Source organism: Ischnura elegans, chromosome 9, assembly GCF_921293095.1.
Source record: "Ischnura elegans chromosome 9, ioIscEleg1.1, whole genome shotgun sequence".
NCBI classification, from domain to species: Eukaryota; Metazoa; Arthropoda; class Insecta; order Odonata; family Coenagrionidae; genus Ischnura; species Ischnura elegans.
In genome coordinates, this window is record NC_060254.1 from 115279258 (window position 1) to 115295844 (window position 16587).

Genomic DNA, 16587 nt, shown 5'->3' on the forward strand with positions numbered 1-16587 from the left:
AACTTTACTAAAACTAAATAATCCAACAAATAGTTAAGTGTTACATGACACGACAAATTAATACTGAAATGTGCTGGATGACTGTTTCTGCCGCATTTGAATAGGAAAAGAATCATTGTTACGAGTTTGAGACAACGATTGGAATGCGAACGAGAGATTCCCTGAAGTTAAAGTTATGGACCTACAAAAAATTAGAAATGCAGAAGTATGCACAAGCAATGCTGATACTTTATTTGATGATATTACGAATAAAATAGTGTAAGGATTAATAAAATATCCCTCAGAAAGCCGCAAAACTCACCATTTTGAACCATTTATCTAAAAATTCCGCAATTTATTAATCTCGCACCTATCTCTTATCCTGGCGGGTATACCATACCCCCACACCCCAGTATTAGTTGCCACCTATCTCTTTTCCTGGTGGGTATTCCACACCTCCAAACACCCCTGTATTAGTTGCACCTAAACCCCCCCAGCCTTAATTCCTAACTGCACCCCTGTGATTAAATACTTATATTTTAAAGCCACTACTGTTACAATAACTATTACTGAAACTTCAAAATTGTCATTTGCTTTTATATGTTCAAATTATTAATAATGGAAATTTGAGCAGTCTTCCTATGTTGCTACTAATGTTACATGGGGCAATCATTAAGTTACATACCATCTCCATCTTCTATTAGAGATACAAGGTTTTCTAAAGAATCCACTATTGGAGCATTTTCTTCAGCTTTCTCCCTGATGGATGAAGGAGGAGGGATTCTCTTTCTAGGAGGCATAATACTCTCTTCCTCCGTGCTTTCCTCCCCTGGTTGAGTCTTCTTGGCAGGAATTCTTATCCTTGCCTTTCTGTTTTTCGCATCAAGTAGCACTTTCTGTGCTTTCTGGCATGGCTTAAGTTTAATAGCCAGGGTTTCTAGCTCTAGCGCTTCTTGGAAATCACCTGAAAAGTCAACATATGCGCTAAAATCAACTCGGGAATCTGTCATACATTACTACATCATAGTTTTATTACAAATCAGTTTAACATTATATGGGAACATTCGTAATACTTATGAACAAAATATTAGTCAAGCTTTGGATATGTAGCAATCGAAATCACTCCAACGGTACTTAATGAAAACTTGCTGCATACTACTTCCCACACAGCACACTCAAAATTTATACTGTATAAAAGTTGCATAAATGGATAGGTATATTATGCAAATAATATTCCGTCGATTATGCACATAATATGCGAATAATATAAACATTGGGTCATTCCATGTCAGTTCACCCAGGCATGGCACCCACCGACTCGGATTTTAATGAAATTTTTGTCACTAGCTACTATCACCTATCTTATGACCCATGTAAAATATTTCCTCTCTCACTCTCATAGTTTTTAAGATATGAGGAGTCAAAGTTTGAGATGTTTGCTCAGAAGTGGCGCTAGTGGGAGTCAAATTCCAGAGTGCAGGGCACAGGGTAAAAATTCATAACTCAGAAACCACATAACATACCTATTTGAATGAAATTTTGACCCCTTGTCTATCCAAGTACATAGCTTCCATAGTAATGTCTTTTATTCCCCTTGCATTGTTATGTTGGCCAAAATGATGTCAACAGTTGTTAATTAACCGATTTTTTTAGCTCAAAAACATTACTTCATATTTTCAGAATTATCACCAAAAGGCAGAGCAGTTAACTCATCCAATTTTTTTTTAAATTGAAGGTTAATATGTGCTCCAATATACTGTGAAATAAAAATGGTGGTGTTTTGACTGCCACTATGAGTATTTCAGGTTTTACTTTTTTCTCTGCCCCTGTGAGAGGGATTTTGGACACGTACTGTAAGATAATAAGTATAAGTGTATCCATACCTTCATGAGGATATATTTGAAATATTGGTCAGTAAATCTAAGACCAAACATGTAGTCTAGTGAATGTGGCTCTTGTTCATACAATTTTTTTTAATAGCAATACTTGGCTTGTGGCAGCTGAGGGTAAAAATATACAAATGGCTCAGAAATGTGAAATGATGCTTTTTTCCTGGAATTTACCCATTTTTCAAGTGTTTAGTTTATGGAAAAATTGGTATCAAAATACATTAGGCTCTTACTGTGCATTAGAGGATAAATGGAAATACTAATTTAAATAAAATTATTTAAATAATACACTTCAATGTGTTTAAGGCATCTCCCGAACATCTCTGGAGGCTCTCTCGGGCAACTAAATGCTTTACAATACCACCAATTCCATCACATGGGGATATTCCATGGCTTGTAGCAAAGAATGTCCATGATGCCATTAAGGAGAAATCCTGGTAATGCTTGCAAAGATTGAGAAATATTTTACAGTTCTTGTACCGTCCTGCACAACCATCACTAAAGTAACTCAATTTTTTGACTGAAGTAAAATTTTCCTTAACAAAGCAAAATATTATTCTTTGGGTTTCATAAACAAAAGCTACATCATGCTCCAAATCATCTGACAAGATGCATAAACTGGAAATAATAAGCTGTTTAATCAGGTGATCTAGAGTATAAATCACAACAGGGTGTACCGTACAGCTATCACTTGTCCAGTGATTCCCTTGTGCCTCATCCTGGATAACATATGAGTAGCTCTCACTGAAGTCAAAGAGAACAGCTGCTTCATGGGGTCCAAGATTTTCTTTCATTTTCTTAAGGTAGTTTGCCTGTACCTTCGTAATACATGAATGGGGCACCAGTTTTTCCACTCTTTGAATTTAAATTGATAGGTACTCATCAAATGTCACCGTGAAGTTCACCAGTTCATATCTGTCACTGGAAACCCACTGACTGTATGAAACTTCATCTCCGGGGTCACATTCTTCAAACTTTTTCAGCAGTAAGCTTTTCAATTTTTCACGTGCAGGACACTGAGAGCAATGTCGCAGTATACAGTCCCTATTATTTTTAGAGCACACAAAATAACCAATTAGGTCCTGGCTTGTTTCCTCTACATTACAGGCACTAAGCAGTAGGTTGACATTTTAATGAATTGTGCTAAAACACACTGAATGCGTTCCAGGACATCCTGCTATCACAAACCATTTTGGACCTAGGTTGCAGAATTTAGAAAAGCCAATTTTAATTCTGGGGAAGTCAAATTTAAAAGTGGAATGCAATTCCTTCAAGTTAGCAAGTAATAATCTCTTCTGAACATGTACATTTTTGGAGATACTTATGGAATCTTTCTTTCCAGGCATCATTCTGGAGTACTCATCACTTTCATAGAAAGTCCTAACTAATTGTAATGTTTTATTTTTGCCTTCCCTTTTCTCAATTCAGGTGCAGCTAATTTTCCATTGTCCCTGAAAAGTTCTCTTGCTTGGCGGGCAGTGTACTCACTCACATGAAACTCTTCCATTACTTTCTTCCTGCTCCATGAAGTTGGTACCAATGATAACAGATGTACCTTTCCTTGATGGGTGCTTGATGTGTCAACTTTTTGTTTGATTAACCAGTCAGCGTCCAAAGTTTTTTTTAAATTCACACATATTTCACTTTTAAAGAATATGATACATATGAACTTCACACAAAGAACACAATTCAAACTGACTGAATAATGGAGGAAACCTTCTACTAAGTATGTGCACTGAAAGATATGCTAAAATTCACATATTAAATAGATTGCCAGAGCATTGGCTCAGCACTGCACTGGGTGCCCTATGGCACCCGTGGGCGTTGACGGGTTGAGTCTATGAGCACATCTATATCATGAACTTTCTGAAGTAGTTCTTTTGGCAGTTTTGGGTCATCCTTTTAAAAGACTTCTTGATAAAGAATCCTTGGGATTCTTTATCAAGAAGTCTTTTAACTTTCCTTTTAAAATTACTGCATGCTGAATCTACTTTCCTTTTAGCGTAGGTTGACCTTCTGTGAGATGATATGCCATGAAATTTTAAAGGTGACGCCTCTATATCTTGCAGCGTTCTGTTAAGTAGCTCAGTTGATTTTTCTTGGGATACTGTTGTTTCAAAATTCAAAATACTATCATTGCTGTCACTATCTACTGATTCAACATCAGAAAGCTCATTTCCAAACCTGGATTGTTTCTGTACTTCCTCCCTACATGGCTGGCATATTTTCATTCCTGGCACTAATTTCTGAAGAGTTGGGATTTTTCAGGCCTTTTCTGCAAAATCAAGACTTACATTTCTCAGTGATTTTGATATTTTATTCTTGTGGCTCTTAAAATGATCAAGACAATATATTTGGTAGGTTTCATACTTTTTCAAATAGTATATTCTGTGATGTTCGCAGACATTGGATAGGACTTCCCCAGGTACACCACTTCTGAGAGATAACAGCTGTTTTTCAAGCATACTCATGATCTCAATTTTGTTCAGTTGCACCACTGGTGTGTAGCTTTTTTTGAGGCAATCAGATGCAGTTACTTTTCCAATGCTGCACAGTTCAACAATTTGCTCATTTTGAAGCATAGTGGAGACACTAACCTTTTTTAATGTCGAAGTTCACAATGAGCAGCTTTGCCTAACTCATAGCACACACAATTAATGTACTGGTAAAAATACACTGATCGTACACACAGAATAAACTTGGACACCCATGGAGCATCTTTACACAAGAAGACTTGGCAGAAGACTAAAAGTGGTACCCTAGAATCTATTTTGATTTATCATGCCCTCACTGTGATACATTGTAACACTTTATTCTTCCTAGAGGTTGCACTTAATTTTCTTATTCCTTGGGGAGATGGAATAACACTGAAAAGTGAGGCTGAATAGGTGGGATTGTATTACCTTCTCAAGTTTGTCATGTAATACAATCATATGTGAGGCAGGGGAGAAAACAATGTGGCACATAATGTCAGCATTATCTCTCCCAGTGAAATAGAAATTTAATACTCCAGTTGCCATCAAGGAATGTGGATATTGGTGACAACCTGCTGCATATCTATGAGTAATACCATTTGCTCTGCCAGCTCTTCCATCACTAAGGGTTTGGAAGACCATACTTCTTCTGTGAAAGTGAGGCTAAATTTGTACAACTCCAGTTCAGCGGGACTCATTTAATCACTTTTTCACAGATCTTAACAAACTTGTACATTGCATGTGCTTATGATGACCACCGGTTTTTTGGATGAGTGATTTCTAAACACGAGGAAGAACATGATGTGAAAGTGAAATTTATGCACCCATATCGAAAATCCCCATGTGATGGAATTGGTGGTACTGTAAAGCGTTTAGTTTGCCCGAGAGAGCCTCCAGAGATGTTCGGGAGATGCCTTAAACACATTGAAGTGTATTATTTAAATAATTTTATTTAAATTAGTATTTCCATTTATCCTCTAATGCACAGTAAGAGCCTAATGTATTTTGATACCAATTTTTCCATAAACTAAACACTTGAAAAATGGGTAAATTCCAGGAAAAAAGCATCATTTCACATTTCTGAGCCATTTGTATATTTTTACCCTCAGCTGCCACAAGCCAAGTATTGCTATTAAAAAAAATTGTATGAACAAGAGCCACATTCACTAGACTACATGTTTGGTCTTAGATTTACTGACCAATATTTCAAATATATCCTCATGAAGGTATGGATACACTTATACTTATTATCTTACAGTACGTGTCCAAAATCCCTCTCACAGGGGCAGAGAAAAAAGTAAAACCTGAAATACTCATAGTGGCAGTCAAAACACCACCATTTTTATTTCACAGTATATTGGAGCACATATTAACCTTCAATTAAAAAAAAAATTGGATGAGTTAACTGCTCTGCCTTTTGGTGATAATTCTGAAAATATGAAGTAATGTTTTTGAGCTAAAAAAATCGGTTAATTAACAACTGTTGACATCATTTTGGCCAACATAACAATGCAAGGGGAATAAAAGACATTACTATGGAAGCTATGTACTTGGATAGACAAGGGGTCAAAATTTCATTCAAATAGGTATGTTATGTGGTTTCTGAGTTATGAATTTTTACCCTGTGCCCTGCACTCTGGAATTTGACTCCCACTAGCGCCACTTCTGAGCAAACATCTCAAACTTTGACTCCTCATATCTTGCAAACTATGAGAGTGAGAGAGGAAATATTTTACATGGGTCATAAGATAGGTGATAGTAGCTAGTGACAAAAATTTCATCAAAATCCGAGTCGGTGGGTGTCATTTTGAAAATTTCTGGGTGATTTGACGTGGAATGACCCCATTATATTTAAATATTCTGCCGCCGTAAACTATTAACAATTTATTGATATAATATGTATATTATTTCGTTGTTAGTAACATTTCATCATTAATTATGATTCTTATAAGAATCATTAATTAACGGCCACCCAGCAAACTCAAAATTCTTTTCAGTATAAAAGTTGCATAAATGGATACGCATAAAATGCAAATATTATTCCGTCGATTATGCACATAATATGCGAATAATATGCACATTATATTCAAATATTATGCCGCCGTACACTATTAATAATATTGACATAATATGTATATTATCGTTGTTAGTAACATTTCATCGTTAATTATGATTCTTATAGGAATCATCAATTAACGGCCACCCAGCAAACTCAAAATTCTTTTCAGTATAAAAGTTGCATAAATGGATACGCATAAAATGCAAATAATATTCTGTCGATTTTGTTCATAAAATTCGAATAATATGCACATTATATTTAAATATTATGCCGTCGTAAACTGTGATTGTATCCGTAAAAATCGATGATCATACATCCTCTGTATCACAAAATGTGAAAAACTATGTTTTAATATATCACTAACAACTTCGTATCGTTCGCAGAATATTCCACAATTATTATTATAATTTTTTTATTTTCCACACCGGCATATTCTGGTCTGGCGAGGTAGGCAGCTTGGTAGCCACATTGCCGGTGTTGTTGTTGTTAGTCATTGTTATGCATTGTTAGTTGTTGCCGTAGCCATATTGCCGTAGTTGGGTGAATTGATCGTCTATTGAAAAATCTAAGATTAATGAGGGAAAGATGGGTTTACGGAACTATTTTATGTCACAGTACTATTCTGGTAACGCATATACGATAAGGAATTATAAACTTCATGGTATGAAGAACAGGACTTTATTTAAAATCAAAGTAAGTACGCGTGAGTCGTTGTCGTTTGTCATAGGGTTTGCAAGCAAATCTGAAATTATTATGCTCCTAATTTTGAGCGTTATTCCCAGTATTTTAATTAATTTTTTAATTACCTAAATGTATATATTATGACGGTACTTTTTCAGTCAGAGTCCCAGCTTGAAAAGTGAAGGAAGGCTATTCCAAGGAAAGACGAAGTTTTGGCACTTAGGTACTGATCCAGGTTGTGAGCTGCACTTTCGCCCTGAAGATATCACATACTTGATCATATATGCATATAATTATTTTAATTTGTGATTTTTAATGACAATATTATCTTTATTGTTTTGGAGTGCATTTTCAAGAATGGCTTGCTTACATCGCTTGCGTGATTGCTCGCCACAACTCTATGACTAACACAGAGATAATTATGCGATTAGAAGACCTTTTTGTGGCTTCCCTATTGGAAAAAAATCAGCCGATTCCATTGAAATTTCCAATTGAAATCAATTGAAAATGCCAATTTTCAATGGAATTTCCTTGTTTTCAATGGAATATCCAAAAATTCCATTGGATTTTCAAATTTACAACTGAAAATACGAATATTCCATTGAATATTAGGAAATTCAATGGAATTCGAAGAAAAGATACAATTGAATTTTCAAGTATTCCATTGGATTCTCAAATTTTCAATGGAATTCCCAAATATCCTATTGAAATCTAAAATACTCCATTGAAATCAAAAATACCGTTATACCGTTATTCATATGTTTACATGCACATGGTTGACTGGGTTGTGGTCAGTTGTGGTTAATTTTTTGCTTGTGGAGAAAAGACTATTTAGTATCGTTGTTATTTAACCTGTGCTTGATCCCCACAGCGTTGTTTTAGGTCATTCGTGTGTTTCTTCCGTGGTATATAGTGGAAGTCTTGATGTGATTGTTGTGCTGTAGTGTGTTCATTTAGTAATGTATCGTTTGCCTTCAGTTTTTTGACTGGTTATACTAACGTTTGTTTTGGGTTTTTTACTTTACTTTGTGGTAGAATTACTTAGACTCTGGACTTCACTAGGAATCCATAAACATTTATTTACTTCACATATATAAACATTATTGTTGTCAATCACATAGTAACCTGAGAACATATTTACTTTACTCTAACACAAACAGTTTTTTTTTTTTTTTTTTAATTTATAAACATCAGTAGTCTTATTTCATTAACAATTTCCAATTAAAAATAATATGCTTCATGAAAACAAATATTCAAATGTTCACTGAATTTTTACATTAAATATTTGTTTGATGACATGCGAGAATAGCATTCCTGCATCTCTCAAATCTAATGCTTAACAATGGTTTTGTGAGAATATCAGCCAATTGGTTTTCTGAGGGACAAAACTGTAAATTAAATAAACCTTCCGAATATTCCCTACTAATAAATCTGTACCTCACCTCTATATGCTTTGTTTTTTTACTCATTTGGCCGGATTATATCATTTTGATGGTACTCTGGTTATCTATGTTTAAATTTATTAACACCGGTTTGCCTGTTAACTCTTTTTCCTTTTTCATCCTTTCCTCTTCTTCTTTTTTCTTCCTATCAGCCTCCAATTTTTCCTTTTCCGCTCTTTCCTTCTTCTTCTTTCTTTCTCCTCTTTTTCCTTCTTCACTCTTTCCTCTTCATCTTTTTTCTTTTTCTCTGCTTCCAATTTTTCCTTTTCCGCCTTTTCCTTCTTATTTCTCTCTTCTTCTTCCTTCTTTTTCTTCTCTGCTTCTAGTTTCTCTTTGTCCTTCTGCTTTTTATCCTCATCTGTCTCACATCGCATAGCATAGTTCATGTATCTTGAAGGCGTTCTTAAGTTTACTCTGGGTCTTAAATTTCGTGTGGTTGAATCTCTTTCTTTATCTCTTACTTCTGGTTCATTTCTTTCTTTATTTCTTGTTTCTTCCCTTTCCTTATTTTTTCTCATATCTTCATCTATATCTTCTTCACTCTCTCTAGATTCTTCTAAATTCTTTTCTTTACTTTCCTCTTCTTCTTCTTTTTCCTTGTCTAGATTTTCTATACTATTACAAATTCTAACTCTCCCGACATCTTGCTGATTTTCACATATATTGCTTTTATTTTTAGTTGGAGATTTTTCAAAAATCACATCCCTAGAGACAAAAACTTGCCTTTTTTCTGGATCCCACAATCGGTATGCATTTCTGGCATATCCAATGAAAATACATTCTCTTGATCGATTGTCCATTTTCTTCAAAGGCTTCAAAACTTTAGCATAGGCTTTGCAACCAAATATCTGAACCCCTTTCAGATTCGGTTTATATCCAAACCACAGTTCCACTGGTGTTCTGTCCACAGTAGTGCTCGGACATCTATTTGTAATGTATGCTGCGGTTAAAATGGCATCTCCCCACATTTCCTTGGGTAGGTTTGCATCAAATATTAGTGATCTAGCTTTTTCAAGAAGTGTACGATTCATTCTTTCTGCTTTACCATTTAATTGAGGAGTGTAAGGCACTGTATACTCTAGCACAATACCCTTGTTCTTACACCATGACTGTAACTCTAAAGCACAGTACTCTCTTCCATTGTCACATCGTATCACGCTAACCTTTTTGTTAAATTGATTCTCAGCAGAGTTTACAAACTGCTTCAGACATTCAGACACTTCACTCTTATATCTAATAAGAAATACTGTACAAAAATGTGAAAAATCATCTATCATAGTTACAAAATATCTTTTACGATCATGAGTCTCAATCTCAAATGGTCCGCATACATCAGTGTGAATTATTTGTATTATTCTAGTTGCTCTCATTCTTTCTGTTTTAAAAAGAAATCTGGTTTGTTTAGCATTCACACAAACAGCACAAAAATTATTTTCGTCTGTATTAGCAATTTCTTTTGGCACACCATCACATAATGATGCTATTTTCTTAAGACTTTTAAAATTTAAATGGCCCATTTTTCTGTGCCAATCCATACCTACATTAACTGTCTGTGTTAACATGGCTTCATCAGTTCCATTGAGATCAACTACAAACATTCCATTTGCTCTTTTCTTACCTTCTATTACTATATTTTGTTTTGGCATAGGTATTTCACCAGTTAATATTTGAACACTATCCTTAGTAAATAATACGGTTCCATTATTCTCTGTAATTTCGGAAACAGACATTAAATTTTTAGTAAGTTCCGGTACACACAACACCTCTTTTAATTTACATTTATTTAGATCTAGAGTTCCTACTCCTTTGACTGTCATAGTTGAATCTTTTTTAGCAACCTTTACATTTTCATTGCACTTACGCAAATTTTTAACCATTTCGATGGAATTTACCATGTGTTTCGTTGCGCCACTATCGATCACAAATTCAAAGATATTATTATGATTAAGGTTAGCCTCAGAATCCGCAAAAAATGCTAATTTATCTTTTCTCGAGTCCCTGTCTCTATACCTTTTTTCATTATTCTGACCCTTATTTTTAAAAAAACAATTTTTTTCGTCATGATTTGTTTTCTTACATATTTTGCAAAATTTTTCTCGAAAGAAACAGTCCTTTTCATTATGATTTGTGCGTTTGCATATTGTACACCCTCTTTTAGGACATCTGGATTTTACATGACCCTTTTCTTTGCATAAAAAACACACTGTATCTATTTTATAATTAATATTACCGTTTTTGTAATTTGCCGCGAATGATACCACATCTGTTTCGTTTTCCGTCTTCAGCTTCGACTCTTCTATTTGAAGACGTGCGCAAAGGTCCTCAATTGTTTTATCTGGTCCTCTCACGGAATCCCATGCGCTCGAGAAATGCCGGAAATTGTCTGGCAGGATGGATATCATCTTCGTCATTATCATGAGATCGTCGACGGGTTGTTTTAGTCCGTTCAGTCTATAAGCAATGTTTTGCAGATTGCTCATGTTTGTCATGACGTCCTTCGAACTGTCATATTTGTATGCGTAAAATTCTTGTAGGAGTTGACATTTCTGAGTCTCTGTGTCCTTTTCGTATATTAATTTAAGTTTCTGGAACATTTCTTTAGCTGTTTTACAGGTCATTATGTGGTGGACCACGGATCTATCTATTGTTGAGACTATCCAATATTGGGCCTTGGCGTCTTTCATGTTCCATCTCCGCGTCTCTTCTTGATTCATATCTTTTTTCTCCTTTAAATCTTCACCTTCAATTACTTCTATCATTTCCTTGGCTCGGAACAGGATTTTAATTTGGAAAGACCACATAGAGTAAGTTGTTGTGTCCTTCAATTTTTGTATATGCGTAATATCTTCGCTTGACATCGCCATCTCTTTTTTTCCGTTTTTTTTCCTTCTTTTATTCTTCAAATTTTCCTTTATTTTTACTGCTATTCTTGCCGTGAGCCCATAACCTTTTGGGTTTTTTACTTTACTTTGTGGTAGAATTACTTAGACTCTGGACTTCACTAGGAATCCATAATAGAGCTGTGTCGTTCATGAATGAATCGTTCATTTTGAACGGTTCATTGGCATGAACCGAATGAATCGAAATACGCTCCTCGTTCAAAGGGTTCATAAAGAATCGTGTGGTTCATGAAGAATCGAAGAATCATTTAGAATCGAAGAATCATTTAGAATCGAAGAATCATTTAGAATCGAAGAATCATTTAGAATCGAAGAATCATTTAAGAATCGCAGATTCGTTTAAGAACCGAAGAATCATAAGAATTGAAGAATCATGTAAGAATCGAAGAATCATTTGAACAATCGTCGGAGTAGTAGAAGTAGAAAGGTCTTGAATTACTTCGCGAGCCGCGGATGACAGTAGGCCTTTCTAGTCATTTAAGAGCAGTGGCGGATCCAGAGAGCCTCTAAATATTACCATTATATCTTGAGTTTTTTAATACACCATTATATTTAGAGTTAAAGAAAATAATAATTTTGTTCAGTTGTCGGGGAAGGTTTACTCCCCCCCCACGTTACCTAGGTTACCCCAGGTACCTAGCCCCCTTCTTGTCACAATCTTGAATCCACCTGCACTGGTTGAGAGTGAATATTCCATGAATTACTCGCTTATTATATGGAACCTATGGAACTTAACGTTCTTCATCCTCCGACAGTTGATGCATAAGAAAACATATCAATAGGAATATACTGAAAAATAGGAATTACTTAAATTCAATGAGACAAGAATAGCAATATTCCTTATTAAATGTTTTGTATAAGAACGGAATATCTAGGACGTATATATACTCGCTTGAGAGGTTAAATCTCAATTGCCTCTTCTTGAATTACTTCGTGAAACATTTATTTTATTTTCTATGTCACTATGGTTTCATTAACTAATTTTTTGTAGCATAATTGATTTCATTGCGGTAGCATCATGATCATTCTCTTTTGATGCTAAAAGGTTAAAAGCCCTCTGAGAGACTGACGCATAATGTCAGGTGGCTCGGGCTTTAATTCTTTCTTTGAGCAGCTTAAGGTTCGTCGCTGAATTTTCATAAAATCACACTTTTCCTAGAGTTAATATGACAAATGTTATGCCGTTTTACCCGTATGTTGTAGGGGTCTCGTGCGCCATGATGCCTAACAATATTGCTAACACCGCTGTCAGAGGTGTTGCGTGAGTTACCCGGAATAATTTCATGACCACTTTGCTCCCGATAAGTCTGTCTGTTTTAGGGAAAATTTCTTTATGGTGTAACGCCAATTAATAGAATCTAATTTAATAATGAATCACCGAATACGAAGGAAACATGTTTAGTCGTATTTCTCGATTATTACCTTAAATTTTTATATGCATATATTCATGAAGATATTCTTACTAATAATTACATACATAATTATGTAAGTTCATGCGTACAGCCTTCAATGTTTTCGGTTAACTCTGGATTATTTCGCATCATTGCAATCATTTGATTCACATTGTTCGTTTAGCTCGCAGAGTTCCTTTAGTTCACGTTGTTCATTTAGTTCGCAGAATTCATTTAGTTCACGTTGTTCATTCGGTTCGCAGAGTTCATTTAGTTCACGTTGTTCATTTAGTTCGCAGAATTCATTTTGTTCACGTTGTTCATTCGGTTCGCAGAGTTCATTTAGTTCACGTTGTTCATTCGGTTCGCGGTGTTCATTTGGTTCATGTGATTCTTTATGAACGACATGAAAGAACAGTTCATTCACATGAATAGAACCGAATGAATCGAATCACGGAAATGAACCGAAAATCCCACCTCTAATCCATAAACATTTATTTACTTCACATATATAAACATTATTGTTGTCAATCACATAGTAACCTGAGAACATATTTACTTTACTCTAACAGTTTGTGTTTAAAATGTAAGCATATTTATATATAACTTAATTATGCGTACGTGCGTTACGTCGCCGACAAAAAACTACTAGCATTGTCGGAATAGTGTGTATCACGCAGGTTTGTTTGTGTGAAGTGAAATTCCCGTGTTCTTGTATAAACATGAGTGACATGTTTCTGTTGTGAAAAACAAGTTATGCCCAAGTAACATTGACCGTTGGGCCTCCGTTGGGGAACCGTAGTCACGGTTGGCTCATTGTGGGTGGATATGCCTACCAAATTCCACTGTTGGCCCAATGCAGATATTGTTCGTCGGCCCAACGAAACAGTTTATGCTGTTGGCCCAACGGAAATCCCCAACAATGGCCCTACGAAATGGATTATCATTGGGCCACCGTTGGGACATCATACCATTATAGTACGATTGCATACGTTGCAGGATACGGTTCACATGGTTCCCTAGCAACCTAACAAACAAAACTTGTTTGGTTGTTAGGGATTGCTTTAATATGTTAATCATTCACTATGTATTTGTGATAGCAGTTAAATAAAATAAGTCGAGTGCTTCTAACAAAAATAAGTCATTGATCTCATTTGGTAAGTCTTACAAAACTGGCATTCCTAAAATCATGTTACCTTAAACAGATAGTTTCGTGGAATTTTAAACTTTTCATCATTAATTTAGATAGATCGATATGTATATTTTTTCAGATTGTGGCATATCTAGTATCAGTGGAAGTTTTAATGAAAACAGTGTTTCAATGGACAAAGTGAGTGATTTAGACCTCTCTGAAGAGAATGAGATTGAATTTATATGAGTAAACCTAAATAACATCTGCACAGTTATTATTTTATGGAAAATATATCAACTATTATACTCAATCAGTGTTTCTGTGACTCCTATTAATATCCCTAAATCTTGCACTTATTGTTAGCCATATTCTACATATCCTTTTCTCCAAAATGGCATCAAATTCCATTTTGCTTTGTTTATTTCTTTCATTATCTATCCAAGGCTGCTATTCTGGATGGAATAGCATTATGCTATTCTCCGATATTGCAACCGATGTTGCTATAATATAGCGTATTGCAACGCCTATGCTATTTGGTATTCAGAACGGTTGCAATTCGTGTTTTCACTACACCGGAAGACGTAATTCTCAGAATAGCATAGGCCCGTAGCAATTCACTATTCTGAACGGGGAATTGCAACCGTGAGGCTTGCTATAATATTACGCGGTCTTCGAGGCCGAGCTATTCGGTATTGCAACCCAGATAACGTGCGCATTGCGATGTCGAATTGTTTTTCTGAGGTTAAAGTAACATAATCAAGTATTGAAAAATGGAATAATAGCCAAAAATAAAATGATATCTGCTTTATTTTAATTAAATACCTAATAGTAGCATAAGTGATGAATATTTAACTAGTTAAGTGAATTGGTTAGAAATTAACATTCGAGCTTAATATATGAAGCACAAGCTTGCTTCATCGACAGTACGAAAACAATGACAATTAATGCAAAGAATTACTACGATTAGCCCAAATTTTCCGTGTTTTATTCATATTTACAACTCATAATTTTATTTCATCACTTGACTTGCTACTATAAATATCCTCAATGTAGGCTATGAGGTCGATTCTTGAAAATTTTCAAGCTTGTGTTAACACACTAACTCGCCAAATATAATAATAGTTATAGCTTTCAATGAAAACCATATATTACCATAATACTACCATATACTTTGATCAGCCGTTCATTTCCTCAATTGGACAGTACATATATACAAATACATGCAACGAGTCGAAATTATTTTCCCCACTATTCGCTACCTTCTACAATTAAAACTTAAAATTTACTAAATTATAACAGGGGCAGTCGACTTGAATTACTTGCTTGAAAACAAAGGATTTCTCCGGACAGCAATAAAGTTTCCGAACAAATATGATTCACCACAAACTTTTAATGGAATATTCATGTACATCATAAACGCAATATATATCATGTGGAATTCAATACAAATAGTTTCCTCCATAGCCAAGCAAGTTATTCACACAATTAATTTTCAGTATATCGGCACAGTTCAGGGTCTATAAAAAATTTCAGTGAGCACATTATAATCAGCTGATACGAAAACAATGATAACTGACACAACAGCACTTTCCACACGATTCACTATTGCTAGATTCACTTTTTCACAGCTGTTCCATCATCCTCAAATTCACCATCACCTCCCTCTGCTTTTTTCAAATCTGCAGCTGAAATATCGATACTATTCCATCGTAATACATGAAAGCACAGCTGTGACGTTGCCACCTACTTCAGTTCCTAAACAGAGATTGAATACTGAAATTAGGGAGTCATATAATATAAAGTTAGTATTAAAAACTGAAGCTTCTAGTCCATACAGTAAAGCTATGTCGTCACGATCAAAGCAATAAAAGTTGGCACATATTTATTTTGACATGCAACGAACAGACAGACTTCGCAGCCTAAGACAATTACGAAGAAAATCAAACATATTTAGCTTTCAATGATTATTTCGCAAAACATATATCTCACGATAAAGAACCGATCGAATATAGGTAAATGATTCAATATTTATGCCCGATAAATCATCATAATAACAGTAAAACTATGACCTAACCCACCTGTCTGAAGCCATTGTGATATTATCAAAACAACAACAATCAGCTGATTTCCTAAACGAGATTTTCAAAGCGTATTATATAAATCCACGGTTTAATATAATTTTTAAATGCAAACGAAGCAATTATTTGTAATTGCAAGTCAATATTCCATAAAATACAGAAAAATATATAAAATATCTTCTCCCTCATTGGTTGCGCAAACTGTTCAGAAAGTTTTTCATACGGGAAGGGGCGGAGCTTCCAAATAGCTCGCGCAAGAAATAGCATGATGCTATTCCGAACAAAATTATTACTACACGTCATTCAGAATACGGGGTCGTTGCAATAATGACCCGCAGAATAGCATATGCTATTTTTTGCAACGCTTATCCAGAATAGCAGCCCAAATCTGCATGTAGAGGTCTCATCTCTCTGGTATCTTAAATAAACATTGCTCATATGCATTTGATTTATCAAATTTTACTTTTCCTTCCCATATAATTTCTTTAAGTACCTATCCCCAGTCGAACTTGAATTTTATTTCATTTGCTTCTTTAATTTTCCAGGTTAAATCATATTCCAT

The 16587-nt window shown here is 35.0% G+C and overlaps 1 long non-coding RNA gene across 1 annotated transcript in view; it reads right to left on the bottom strand.

Annotated features, from left to right (window-relative positions):
* Positions 1–632: 632 nt before the first annotated feature.
* LOC124164846 overlaps positions 633–16587 on the bottom strand; it is a 28328-nt gene continuing 12373 nt past the window's right edge. Inside the window, exon 3 of the long non-coding RNA XR_006866102.1 lies at positions 633–943. This is a non-coding gene — a long non-coding RNA (uncharacterized LOC124164846). The remainder of the gene's footprint in view (positions 944–16587) is intronic.